Below are 12,803 nucleotides of genomic sequence, written 5' to 3' on the forward strand. Positions count from 1 at the left end.
AACTTGCATTTTTACCATGCTGTGTTCAAAGCACTTATACATTTATTTAATTTTATTATCATAGTCATCATCTAAAGTCAGAAGAGATTAAATATTATTAGTATCATTTTCCAGATAAATCAGTTGAAATACAGGTTTAACTTCTTGGCTTGACAACCTAGTTTTCACAGGCCCTTATACCTTTCCCTTCTCAAGACATTTCTTTGTAAAATACCACAAAAATATTTGGAACAGAAACCAGTGACTAATCTATTCCCTAATAAGCATTTCACATATTTTTCAAACTAGCTCCTTAGAACAATTTATATCTTTATAATTAATATTTTTTATAAATAACAAAACAGAATGCAACAAACTTTTAAGTCCAATTATATGCTACAACATACGGTCGCCTAAAGACTAAATACCTGACCTCCAAAGGAAGTTTAAAAGAGCCAGTCACCAACTACTGAAAGCATCTTCAATTTGTGTTTAAGCTTGTCTCTTAGATAACACTGTCTTTGTGAGGCATTCTACACCAGAGATTATTTGCACATTTCCCCATGAAAAATGGGCCTAGGATATGACAAAATGGGATTGATGTCACATTTAATAAATTTATTAAGCAATTATTCTAAAAACTTCAGAGAATGAGAAGGTACTTCAAGACTCCTTTTAGGATAATTTTACTAAAGGAATAAATTCAACAGTATTCATGCACAGCGTGTTTTTGCATTTATTATTATTCAGTAAATATTTATCATTAATTTCTAACTATGGGTCAGGTTTATTCTTGGCACTAACAATATAGTGCTAAACAATAAGTAGAAGGTCTTTGCCCTCAAGACACTAACAATATAGTACTAAACAATAAGTAGAAGGTCTTTGCCCTCAATATTCAGTAAATATTTATCATTAATTTCTAACTATGGGTCAGGTTTATTCTTGGCACTAACAATATAGTACTAAACAATAAGAAGGTCTTTGCCCTCAAGGAGCTTACATTACAGCAGATGGAAATGGAAAATAAACAAATTTAAAAGAATACTGGAGACTGGAAGCTTATACAGAGAGAACTAAAATCGGGCAATGTAAGAGAATAATTGAGTAGATATTTTTGAAAGGATAGTTAACTCTGCTGAAGGTGATATTTAAACTGATACTTAAATGAACAGGAGAAACAAACTGAGCACAGATATAAAGATCACCACAGGGTTCTAAAATGGAATGAGCTTGTAACTTTTCTAGAAATAGTCTTTGGGTTTTTTGTTTTTTAAATCTCTGCCCCCCACCATCCTTTTATGTGTAAACTAATCCTTGTTGAAAGCAATCTATGGCAAAGTTGTACAATCTTCTTTGGAAAATAAAAGATGGGTATATATATGAGTTAAATAGAAAAAAAAAAAAGGAAAGAGCTTAACTTGGCCAAGAAAAAAAAAAAGAGAGAGAATCGTACTGTGACTAACCTACAGTGGTTACCAGATGATGTCGGAGGGCTACACCACAGCCAGATTACATGGGATATTTTGGTAAACCAGAACAAGGGTTTGTTTGTATACTAATAGGAAAGATCAAGCATGTTAGGAATGGTGGGAGAAATGGATGACAGTAGACGGAGGAGTATCATAACTCAACAATATGATACTAGCTTTCCCTTGCCACACCTATTTTATCCACTGTTTTGGGGGTGACTGAATTGAAGTAGAAGTATATTGACCACCCTATAAATATAACAGTGGTGAAGATTTCCAGTAAAGATAACTCCATTAGTTCTGACTCTGATGCAACCTCTCTGTTCCAAACAATGAGCAATAATACATAAAGGTAAAAATAGAAATACGAAAATGTTATAAATATCTCAAAATCAAGATAAACATCTCTTGAATGAAAAGTGGTCAGCCAGGCTGAAGCCATGAGCTGTAGTCTAAGTTTGAAAAAGAGAGTGACAGCATGCAGGGAAACAGAGACAGAAACCAGGCTATTACTTGAAGCAAAAGACTTTGGTGGCGCTATTTCTCTCTTGGGATTAAAGACTGAAATATACTCCCACCATTTGCCTAGCACAGTGGTTCTCCACTGGAGGCGGTTTTGTCTCCCAGGAAACATTTGGCAATGTCAGGAAGTATTTTGGTTGTCAGAACTGGGAATGTAAAGATGCTACTCACATGTAGTGCACAGAGGCTAGAGATTCTGTAAAATGTTCTACAACACATACAGACACAAAAAGCCCCAGGCAAAACAGAATTATCTGGTACAAATTGTCAATAGTGCTAGCATGTAAATAGTGCAGTATTGAGTGCCAAGTCTCAATAGTGAGAAACCACAGTCACTTAAAGCCTAGAGACATCAAAAACACAGGTGAAGTCTCTCAACCAAAAACTAAACCAAGCGCTCCACTGGCTCAGCGATTACACCTGTGAATTCACCAATACTGCTTAAAAGCAGGAGCCACAAAATGAATAATGAGACCTGCTTATGGACTGCAGTCCTAAAAGACAATCATTAAACCCCTAGGCAGGGAAGAGTGGGAACAGAAAAGGAATGTGAAGAAACATCAATTCAAAATTAAACTTTCAATCAAAACTCCAAAACGTGAAGAAATGCTAAGAAAACCGGACAAAACAACTAACAATTAGAACATGAATGCACTTCAAATGTAATTATACATACAATCAACAGGAAAACATGATCTACTAAAATTGCTGAATTTCAAATTTCTTAATACAAGGAGACTACAAAGCAATGCCTACAAAGTTTGAAGAAAGAAAGTGTGACATAAGACATAACCAAACTCTGGTCCAAATAAAGGCAAGAGAAAAATAATTTTTTAAATAAAAAATTAAAATATAGTTCTCAAGAGTTTTCTATAGAAATTACCAGAGAATGAACAAAAAACCTGTGGCACAAGAATGAATGTATAATGAATCCATTTTATCATAAAATTAAAATAATGTGGAGGCTGTATAAAAGACTATAAATGGACAAAAAATAGGTAAATAAAGCTGATAGGGGAAGGGAAAATGAGAGACAGTGAATATGCATGGATTTCTTCGTCTCTTATCACCAAGTATCAAAACATATTCTACAGGTATAATAAATCAAGTAATCATGGCATAGATATATTTAAAGACATAAAGGTAACATTAATAAAAAAATAACATAGTCAACAAAAAATATCGCATGGCAAAACAGAAAGATGAACACGAAGTTAACATTGTACTAATTCCATCATTGCTTGTACAAAAGAATCAACAGTACAGTTGTTTGCTCACAAACTGGCCCCCATACACAGAGAAAGGCAAGGAGAAACCAAAGAAACAGGCCACGCCAGATTAGTAGGTGGCAGGTTAACTAAGCAAGGGCACTCACCAGGCTTGTCTGGGGCAGCTGCACGACGAGTATGAGACAGGCTGGGACCTGGGACCCTGTCCTGCAGTGCTTGCACCTGAACAGACATCTCCTCCAGCAACAGAATTCAAAGAAATTATAAGGGAGCAAACATAACTGCACACATACGCAGTCGGGGCAAGGTATAAACAATAAGATACAAAAAAAGCCGAAAGCCAACTTCTACTTCGGAGGCGTCCGGAGCAAAAGCAGGGTACTGCGCATGATCTCTGCGCTCAGCACTGCCAATGGGGTGGGCAGACCACGTAAGCCACGCCTCCAGGCCGACCCACCCATCGGCCCCACCCTCACCCCATTTAAAGAACCAGCTCGCCCACGCTACTCAAAGAGTGAGCAAGGGCACCTGTTAGTTGTTTTGCCCTCATGCTGCACCAAGGGCCCCAATAGAGCCTTGCCTGAAATCCTCGTCTGGCCTGTTATCAATTTCTATTGATTAAAGAGTCCAAGAACCCGGGTCGGTAACGAGTAGATACTCTACACCTGCCTACTAGAAACTTACAAGTTTATACAGAGGGCTTAAAATGAGGTTTAAATCACCTGCAGAGTCCAGATCATCTCAACACATTGCTCTCTCAAGCCTGCATCTTTGAAAACAGCTCCCACTGTGGGAACAGAGAGCAAGGTGTGCACTGCAAGGACAGGGGAGGGGGTGAGGAATCTTCCATTGCCCTGGTCCAGCTCTAGGGTCAACCAGCAGTCACATCCTCTTGATGACCTTCTACAACCACAGTTAATAAAAATAAAAAAGGAACTGCTAGGACTTCCCTGGGTGGCGCAGTGGTTAAGAATTCGCCTGCCAATGCAGGGCACATGGGTTTGAGCCCTGGTCCGGGAAGATCCCACATGCCACGGAGCAACTAAGCCCGTGCACCACAACTACTGAGCCTGCACTGTAGAGCCCACGAGCCACAACTACTGAAGCCCATGTGCCTAGAGCCCGTGCTCCTCAACAAGACAAGCCACCGCAGTGAGAGGCCCTCGCACCGCAACGAAGAGTAGCCCCCCTCGCCACAACTAGAGAAAGCCCGCACGCAGCAACGAAGACCCGATACAGCCTAAAATAAATAAATAAATAATTTTTTTAAAAAAGGAACTGCTAAAACAAAAATATGGTAAGGGGCAGCACAGAGCATGGGAACCTGGGTCTGCAGCCTGCACTCTGCCGAGTGGGTGCCTGCCTTGTCCTGCCCACCAGGGCCCTGGGGGCTGTGGGTGGCTGATGTCTAAACACTGTGCACTGCCACGCTCTGCTCTCCCTGCGTAAATTCACAGACAGATGTGAGTGGGTACCAACAGAAAATGGTGTTGGTACAGTGGGAATGAGCAATTTTGCACAGAAAGCTTTGGGAGGTGTTTACTGTAGTCTGCCTGAAGTTGGGACAAAATTGAACCAACGAGAGGAGGTTGGTGCTTTGGAAAGTGTGAAAGCTGCTGGTGAACTCTATTCTCCTCTATCAGGAGAAGTAACTGAAATGCATGAAGCTCTAGCAGAAAACCCAGGACTTGTCAACAAATCTTGTTAAGAAGATGGTTGGCTGATCAAGATGACACTAAGGAATCCTTCAGAACTAGATGAACTAATGAGTGAAGAAGCATATGAGAAATACATAAAATCTATTGAGGAGTGAAAATGGAACCCTTAAATAAACTAGTTTGGAACCAAAAAGAAAAATCTCTGAAAATATTTATACATAGAAATATACAAATCATTATCGTGAAAAAGGGAATATACAAGTGTTGACTTGAAACAGATAGACTGCCAGATACTTCCCCAGCAACGATGGATTTATTCAGGATAGCAGAGAATTGCAATTCAGGGTCTGCAACCATGAGCAAATTCCCCACAGGACAAGGGAAGAAAAACACTTTTATAGAGGGGAAAAGGAAGTTGGGAGCATTATTCTTAACAGAGTCCATGGCTTTTCACTGGCTGAGTCCTTGCCAGGAAAGAAGAGGAGTCTGTCTTCTTCCTGTTGGGCTCTGCTATCTGTTCAGGCCATGAGAGCTCCCCCTGATAGTCTCCCAACTCTATTTAATTGAGATTTCTGTTTATTAATTTTTACAGAAGGAATTAAACATAAGAGAATTAAGAACAAATATATGTCATATAAATAAACATACTATGTGTTTTCTACACATAGTATAAGAGTATGTTAAAACGGGAAAGCAAGGCAAGATTCAGTTCACTGCAAAACTCAAAAGACACTGTCCTAATCTAGGCTTCCCTGAAAAAGCAGCCTGATCCAGGTGGTAAATTTGGGGAAGTAATCACAAGGATCAGAAGTGGAGGACTGAGAAAGATGAAATAGGAAAACAGTGTGTCATGAAGCTGATTATCCCTGGGGCACCTAGGCATGATCCCCCTGGGAGCTCTGTGCAGCCATGTGAATATACTTCAAAACTGTCCACCCAAGAGATGGAAAAGGAGAATATTTACACATTGTCCCCTGTCCCCCATTAGTCATGAATTTTTGCCCTTAATAACAGCTGAGCAGGTATATACAGATACATAGCTTCGTGTTACAGACGAGGTGAGTGCTCAGATTACACATACAGAGAGCCAGTTGCTGCAACTACAGCTGAAAAGTGAAACAACAGTGAAAAGTGGACCAAGAGAATGTGAGGCAGGGCAAACAACTTAGCAAACGCTTATTGGGTAAATGCACATAGAGGGAAATTTCAGACAAGGTTGGATTTAGAGCAATTATTATTTAAAGGGTACACTTCACAGGGAAGATCTAAAAATTACAAATATCTTTGTAATAAATAATACACAGCCATTTTCATAAAGCAACAGAAAACACAAGGAGAAAGACACAGAAGACAAGATTATAACAAAATTTTCAGGAACAACTCTGGAGTCCAAGAAGAAATCAAAGTGAAATAGGCAGAATATATTTTGAACATAACAATTAAATAGAAAAGAAGAGAGAAAGTGTAAGAGTTACTCTTCAAAACAGTAACTGGCCCTGATGCCTTTATCAAGAAATTCTAGCACAGGGAGATCACCTCGGTGCTTTGTGACCCCCTAGAGGGGTGGGATAGGGAGGGTGGGAGGGAGGCGCAAGAGGGAGGGGATATGGGGATATACGTACACATATAGCTGATTCACTTTGTTATACAGCATAAGCTAACACAACATTGTAAAGCAATTATACTCCAATAAAGATGTAAAAAGAAAGAAATTAACACAACATTGTGAATCAACTATACTTCAATAAAATTTACAAAAAAAATTCTACCAAACCTTTTTTCAATTGACATATAATTGACCTATAACATTATATTAGTTTCAAGTGTAAAACATAATTCAATATTTGTATATATTGCAAAATGATCACCATAAGAAATCTAGTTAACACCCATCACCACATAAAGTTACAATTTTTTCTTGTGAAGAGAACTTTTAAGATCTACTCTCTCAGCAATTTTTAAATACAATACAATATTATTAACTATAGTCACTATGCTGTACATTACCTCCCCATGACTTATTTATCAAGAAACAGCTCCAGTACTATTTCAACTCTTCCAGAAAATAAATTGTAAAAGGAAGTTACCCAGATAAGTTTTATGAAGCAAGTATAACAATGGTACCAAACCTGACAAAGATAGCACCCACAAAAAAGGAAACTATAAACCAATTTCATTTACAAATATTGATGCAAATATCAAAAAAATATTAGCAAGCAGAATGCATCAGGATTTTTAAAAATAATAAACCATGCAGGAAGAGATAAAAAATACAAGTATGGGATTAACAGATACACACTACTATATATAAAATAAACAACAAAGACCTACTGTGTAGCACAGGAAACTATATCAGTATCTTGTAATAACCTATAATGGAAAAGAATCTGAAAATAAAATGTGTGTGTGTGTGTGTGTGTGTGTGTGTGTGTGTGTAATCGAATCACTTGGCTATATACCTGAAACTAACACAATATTGTAAATCAATTACACGAAAACTTAAAAAATAAATAAATAAACCATGATAATATGTTTTATTCAAAGAATGCAAGGATAGTTTAATACTAGGAAATCTGCATATAATTCACCATATTAACAGCTCATAAATAGAAAAATCATACAACAACTAGATAGTTGCTGCAAAGGCATTACAAAATTTAACAACTATTCTTCATAAGAATTTTTTTAAAACAATAGGTTCTTCTGTGTACGATAGGGAAACACAGCTGGAAAATTTCTCATTAAAGTCCAAGAGCAAGACAAGACGTCTCTTTTCTCCATTAATATTTAATACTATTCTATAAGAAATAGCCAAAGAAAGAAATGAGGTATAAAAACAGGAAAAACAAAGGTAAGATTTACCATTATTTGAAGGAATTAACTACTTACAATAGTAATAATAATAATTATTATTATTATTTAGGAACCCCCAAAAGAATCAAGTGAAAAGCCATTTCAAATAGTAACATGAATTACTAATTTCATTAAGTAAAAAATAATATACAGAAATCATAAGTTTTCATGTATAAAAACAAGTTAGCAGACATAATGGAAGAAAAATATGTAGTATTCAAAAAGATAAAATACGTAGAAAATGAATTTATAAGAAATGAATACAGTTCATAGGGAGAAATCTTTCAAGTGGTACTAAGCAATCCCAAAAAGACAAATACTATATAGAATCATGTTCTTGAATATGTATTAAGAGGATATCAATTTTACCTATATTGATCTATATTTAATGAAATTCCCCCCTAACAATACTCACAGTTTATTTTTAACATGTTGATTCTGATACTCATACTGAAAACATTAACAAGCAACGAAACCTAGGAAAAGTCTGAAAGAGTAATGAAAGAGAAATTGCACTACCATATGCTAAAATTTATAAAATTACAGAACTTAGCATGAGTAGACAGATCATTCAAACAGAACTGAAAGTTCAGAATTGGACCTAAATATAATCTAGTATATGATAAATGTAGCGTTTCATTTCAGTGGGAAAAAGGTAGATGATTCAATACCTTGTTTTGAGATACCTGGGCTGCCTACCTGGATTCCTACCTTTCACTTACACAAAAAATATACATATATATAGATAGATAGAACTATATATATACACACATATGTATATCAGATCAAATATTCAAATTATCAACTTTGTATAGAGGTACTACATGAAATTATCAGAGAATTTTTTCTATATAATTTTGGAAGAAGGTCTTTCTAGGCAGGACACAAAGCTCACAGCTCTAAACGTAAAAATCAATAAATTTGATTAATAATTCAATTTAACTGTCTACTTGGCAAAAAGAAATCATGAATTATATCCAAAAAGGGAGTACATATTGAAAGAAATATTTGATATTCATTATATAAAGCCCTAATTTCTAATTACTTGACATACTTTGAATGCCTAAAATTCCATAAGAAAATGATAAAAAAAATACAAAGAATTTAAACAGATAAGACATAAAAATAACTTTTAAATATATGAAAATTTTTTCAACCCACTGAAGGAGATCAGAATATGCCACTTTGGCATGTTGATTATTTGAGCTGAAGGCAATTGAGATATAGCAGACACAGGAAGAGCTTTCTGCCCTCTCCCTATCTGCCTAAAAGGTACATTTCCTGTAAGAAAGGTATCCTCCCTGTACCAGGAAGAGGTGAGCCCTCTTATCACCAGAGAAAAGGAGTCAATACTGAGATGAGTCTACACAAATAAATCTTACCAAAATAACCCTTATCTTCAATATATTTTCCTCGTATTTCCTCTCATACTCCTTATTTACTCTTCTACAATTTATTGGCCCTAGAAACCCAAACCCCCTTTCTTTTGTCAAGTTACTTCTCCACAATTCATTATTCTTTCTTATAATTGTATATAAGCTCCCAAATCTAACTGCTTCCTTGGGTTTTCACTTCTTTTCTATGAAGTCTCCATGCACATAAAAATATTAAAGTCAATAAAAATTGTATGCCTTTTCTCCTGTTATTCTGGTTTTTGTCAACTTAATTTTCAGGCCCCAGTTACTCAACATAAGAGACTAGAGAAATAGTTTCTCCTCCTTACACCACTCACAAGAAAAAAAAAAATGCAAAAATACCATTTTTACTTATATTGACCAAGATAAAAATAACTTTGATAATACACTGAATTAGTGAAAAAGTACAAAGCGGGTAGATCCAGGTGGAAATAACTTCAATAAAAACACAGGACCGGGCTTCCCTGGTGGCGCAGTGGTTGAGAGTCCGCCTGCCGATGCAGGGGACACAGGTTCGTGCCCCGGTCCGGGAAGATCCCACATACCGCGGAGAGGCTGGGCCCGTGAGCTATGGCCGCCGAGCCTGCACGTCTGGAGCCTGTGCTCCGCAACGGGAGAGGCCACAACAGTGAGAGGCCTGTGTCCCGCAAAAAAAAAAAAAAAAACACAGGACCATCTCTCTTGAAATTAAAAATGAACATGATACAAATGACATTATGTACAAAACAGAAGCAGACTCACAGATATTGAAAACAAACTTATGGTTACCAAAAGGGAAACGGTGCGGGGGAGGGATAAATTTGGAATAAGGGATTAACAGATACACACTACTGTATATAAAATAGATAAACAGGGCTTCCCTGGTGGCACAGTGGTTGAGTGTCCGCCTGCCGATGCAGGGGACACGGGTTCGTGCCCCGGTCCGGGAAGATCCCACATGCCGCGGAGCGGCTGGGCCTGTGAGCCATGGCCGCTGAGCCTGCGCTCCGCAACGGGAGCGGCCACAACAGTGAGGGGCCCGCGTACCGCAAAAAAAAAAAAAAAAAAAAAAGATAAACAACAAGGACCTACTGCATAGCACAGGGAACTGTATTCCATATCTTATAATAACCTATAATGGAAAAGAATCTGTAAAAGATAGGTAGATATGTATAACTGAATCACTTTGCTGTACACCTGAAACATTTTAAATCAACTATACTTCAATAAAAGAAAATTTTAAATAAACACACTCATTCTCCCAGCAATGCTACTCCTAGAAACTGCTCCTACAAATAAATATGTACATATTTAAATTAATCATTTACCAGAATATTCATTGAAGTACTGTTTGTAACACAAAAATGTTTGGTAGGGAGAAAGCTAAATAAATAATGGAAAAACTCTTCATACAATGGGATTAGATGCAGTCATTTAAAAAAGTTATTAAGCTCAAAACTGATAAGGTGTGATTCTTAGGATACATTTTAAGTGAAAAAAAATCAAGTTTGTGTGTAAAGAAAAAACGGAATATATACATGTGTGCTCATATATGCATAGGCACAGTATCACTATATCCCTGGAAGGGTCCACTAGAACTAGCAAAAGTGGTTGCTGCCATTGAGGAAACCGAGTACCTGGGGGATATAGGTAAGATATTTTGAATTTTTAATTACGTATTTCTTATTTAGAAAATAAAATTTAGAATATACCACATATGCTAATATGTATTGTAAATCTTTTGGTGGGGTTTCTGAAATGTATTGAACCACAGAGCTATTTTTTACTCAATATATAGTGGAAACTGTCACCTCTTTTCAAAGTCTTCTTCAGTAAGAAATTCTCTTCCTTTTTGCAGTTGTATGGTACGCGCTGTGGAAACACTTAGAAAGTAAGACTTGGATTATACTCACCTACACTCATGTTTGCTCCACCCCCTTTAGATCCTTATTCATCTTATTCATTACCAGCATTCATCATAGTGCCAACATACAGGAATTTGTTGAAGTGACACATCCCTTACCCTTATGTTTTGCATTGGAAGGAACACTCCTGGGAGAGGGCACAGGGGTGGCAGAAACAGGGACATATGGCATGGCTCAGTTAGGCATGGGTTGCCCATTCATCCAGAAGAAATCTGACTGCCCAGTCAGTCCCCTTGGTTACCCTGACTGGTCACTTGACTATTCCGCAGCCCTTGTTATTGTAATCCCTCAGATGGCCATCTGCTCTGCTCAGCGGGAGAGCCGGCCCCAGGGAGAAGTGCTCAGCTGCCCTGCATCCTCAAATCAGGTCAATTACACCACTGCTCCTTAATTGCTCATGACGGCTTGGCTATTGTGTATGAAGCATCAGTAATTTCCAGTTCATTGTGGCTAAAGATTCCGGGCTAAAGAAGGTTTCAACCTGTCCCCCAGGGTCCCTGGCACCACTCAGCTTGTACATGTTGCACAGTATGTTGGGTTCCATTTCACACCCTATCAGCCACTGAATTTCAAGCTAATGTCTAGGGTAAAATAAAACCACACCACAAAGGACAAGGCAAGAAGAATGTCTTGTAAAGACAGTGATTCATTTTCAGTGAAAACGATCACGGATAGCACAACCCTAACAGCCCTAATTAGTCCTTTGAGCAGCAAGCAGCCTGCAGCACTGAGCACAGGTGGTGGTGGTGATGGTGGTTACTATTGTTTCATCTGAGGAATGACTGGTCCCACAGGTGATTGAGGTGAATGACTTACTGGGCCAACTTTAGGGGTTTTCATAAAATTTCAGATAAGTGAAATTATCCTTCCAAAACTTCTCATTTGAGAAACTCTTGTGCTCATTTATCATCTTGCCCTGGTTATAAATGAATAATCTTGCAAACGCACTACACTGTGAACAGTTGGGTTCCTTTCATCTGATGGTGAACAAAGAAAAAGTTGATGGAAATTTCCCAACTAGCACATTTGAAAAGACTGGATTTGTAACAAAAAAGCAAACTCTTCCAGCTCTTGGTGATACTAAGAAATTCAGAAGTTAAGTTTCTTATTTCTCTCCTGTGCTCCTCTCTCTCTCTCTCTCTCTCTCCACGTGATTATATATAATATTCAGAAATAACTGCATACTAGAATATATCTCCAAGGTCACAGATTCACTGATACCGTATTTGATAAAGATACTAACAAAGAGTGGATGTCCTGTCAACTTTACTTTCTCAGTTTTCAGACAACTGTACTTGGAGTTCAGATTTATATAGATGCTGCTTCCAACATGGTATCACACTAAGCCAAAATGCCAGCCTTTTGCTGTCAACTCACAATATTGTAGCTAACTATTTTAAATCCAACATTCTTTCTTGGAATTATTTCAAGGCGTTATCCAACTAAAAGTAAACTTCAAGAATATCTTGCCAAAAAAACCTTCCCTTTCAAACTAAGGAATCCAAATAGGTTAGATGTATTTCCAAGTCACATGGCTAAACAGTGGTGATCACAGATCCAGCATCCAGGTCTCCTGCATCCTAGGGAGGCACCTGTGGGCCTCAGGAAGCTTCCACTTGCCTAAGAGATCCTCCCTCCTTCTTCTCTCTCTCTCTACACAAGCACACACGCAGGATATTTTAGTATTTTCCTTACCGAATGAAACTGTGCCACTTGAATTAAAATAATCAAAATCAGTTCCTTCTTTTCTTTTCTCCTGAATGTCACTTGG

The 12,803-nt window shown here is 37.6% G+C and overlaps 1 pseudogene; it reads left to right on the top strand.

Annotated features, from left to right (window-relative positions):
• The first annotated feature begins 4,044 nt into the window (after positions 1 to 4,044).
• On the top strand, positions 4,045 to 5,643 carry LOC149748986 (glycine cleavage system H protein, mitochondrial pseudogene; annotated as a pseudogene).
• Positions 5,644 to 12,803: the final 7,160 nt, after the last annotated feature.

Source organism: Delphinapterus leucas, chromosome 6 (genome assembly GCF_059928025.1).
Source record: "Delphinapterus leucas isolate spDelLeu-1000000601 "Yukka" chromosome 6, BTC_Dleu_Yukka2, whole genome shotgun sequence".
NCBI lineage: Eukaryota > Metazoa > Chordata > Mammalia > Artiodactyla > Monodontidae > Delphinapterus > Delphinapterus leucas.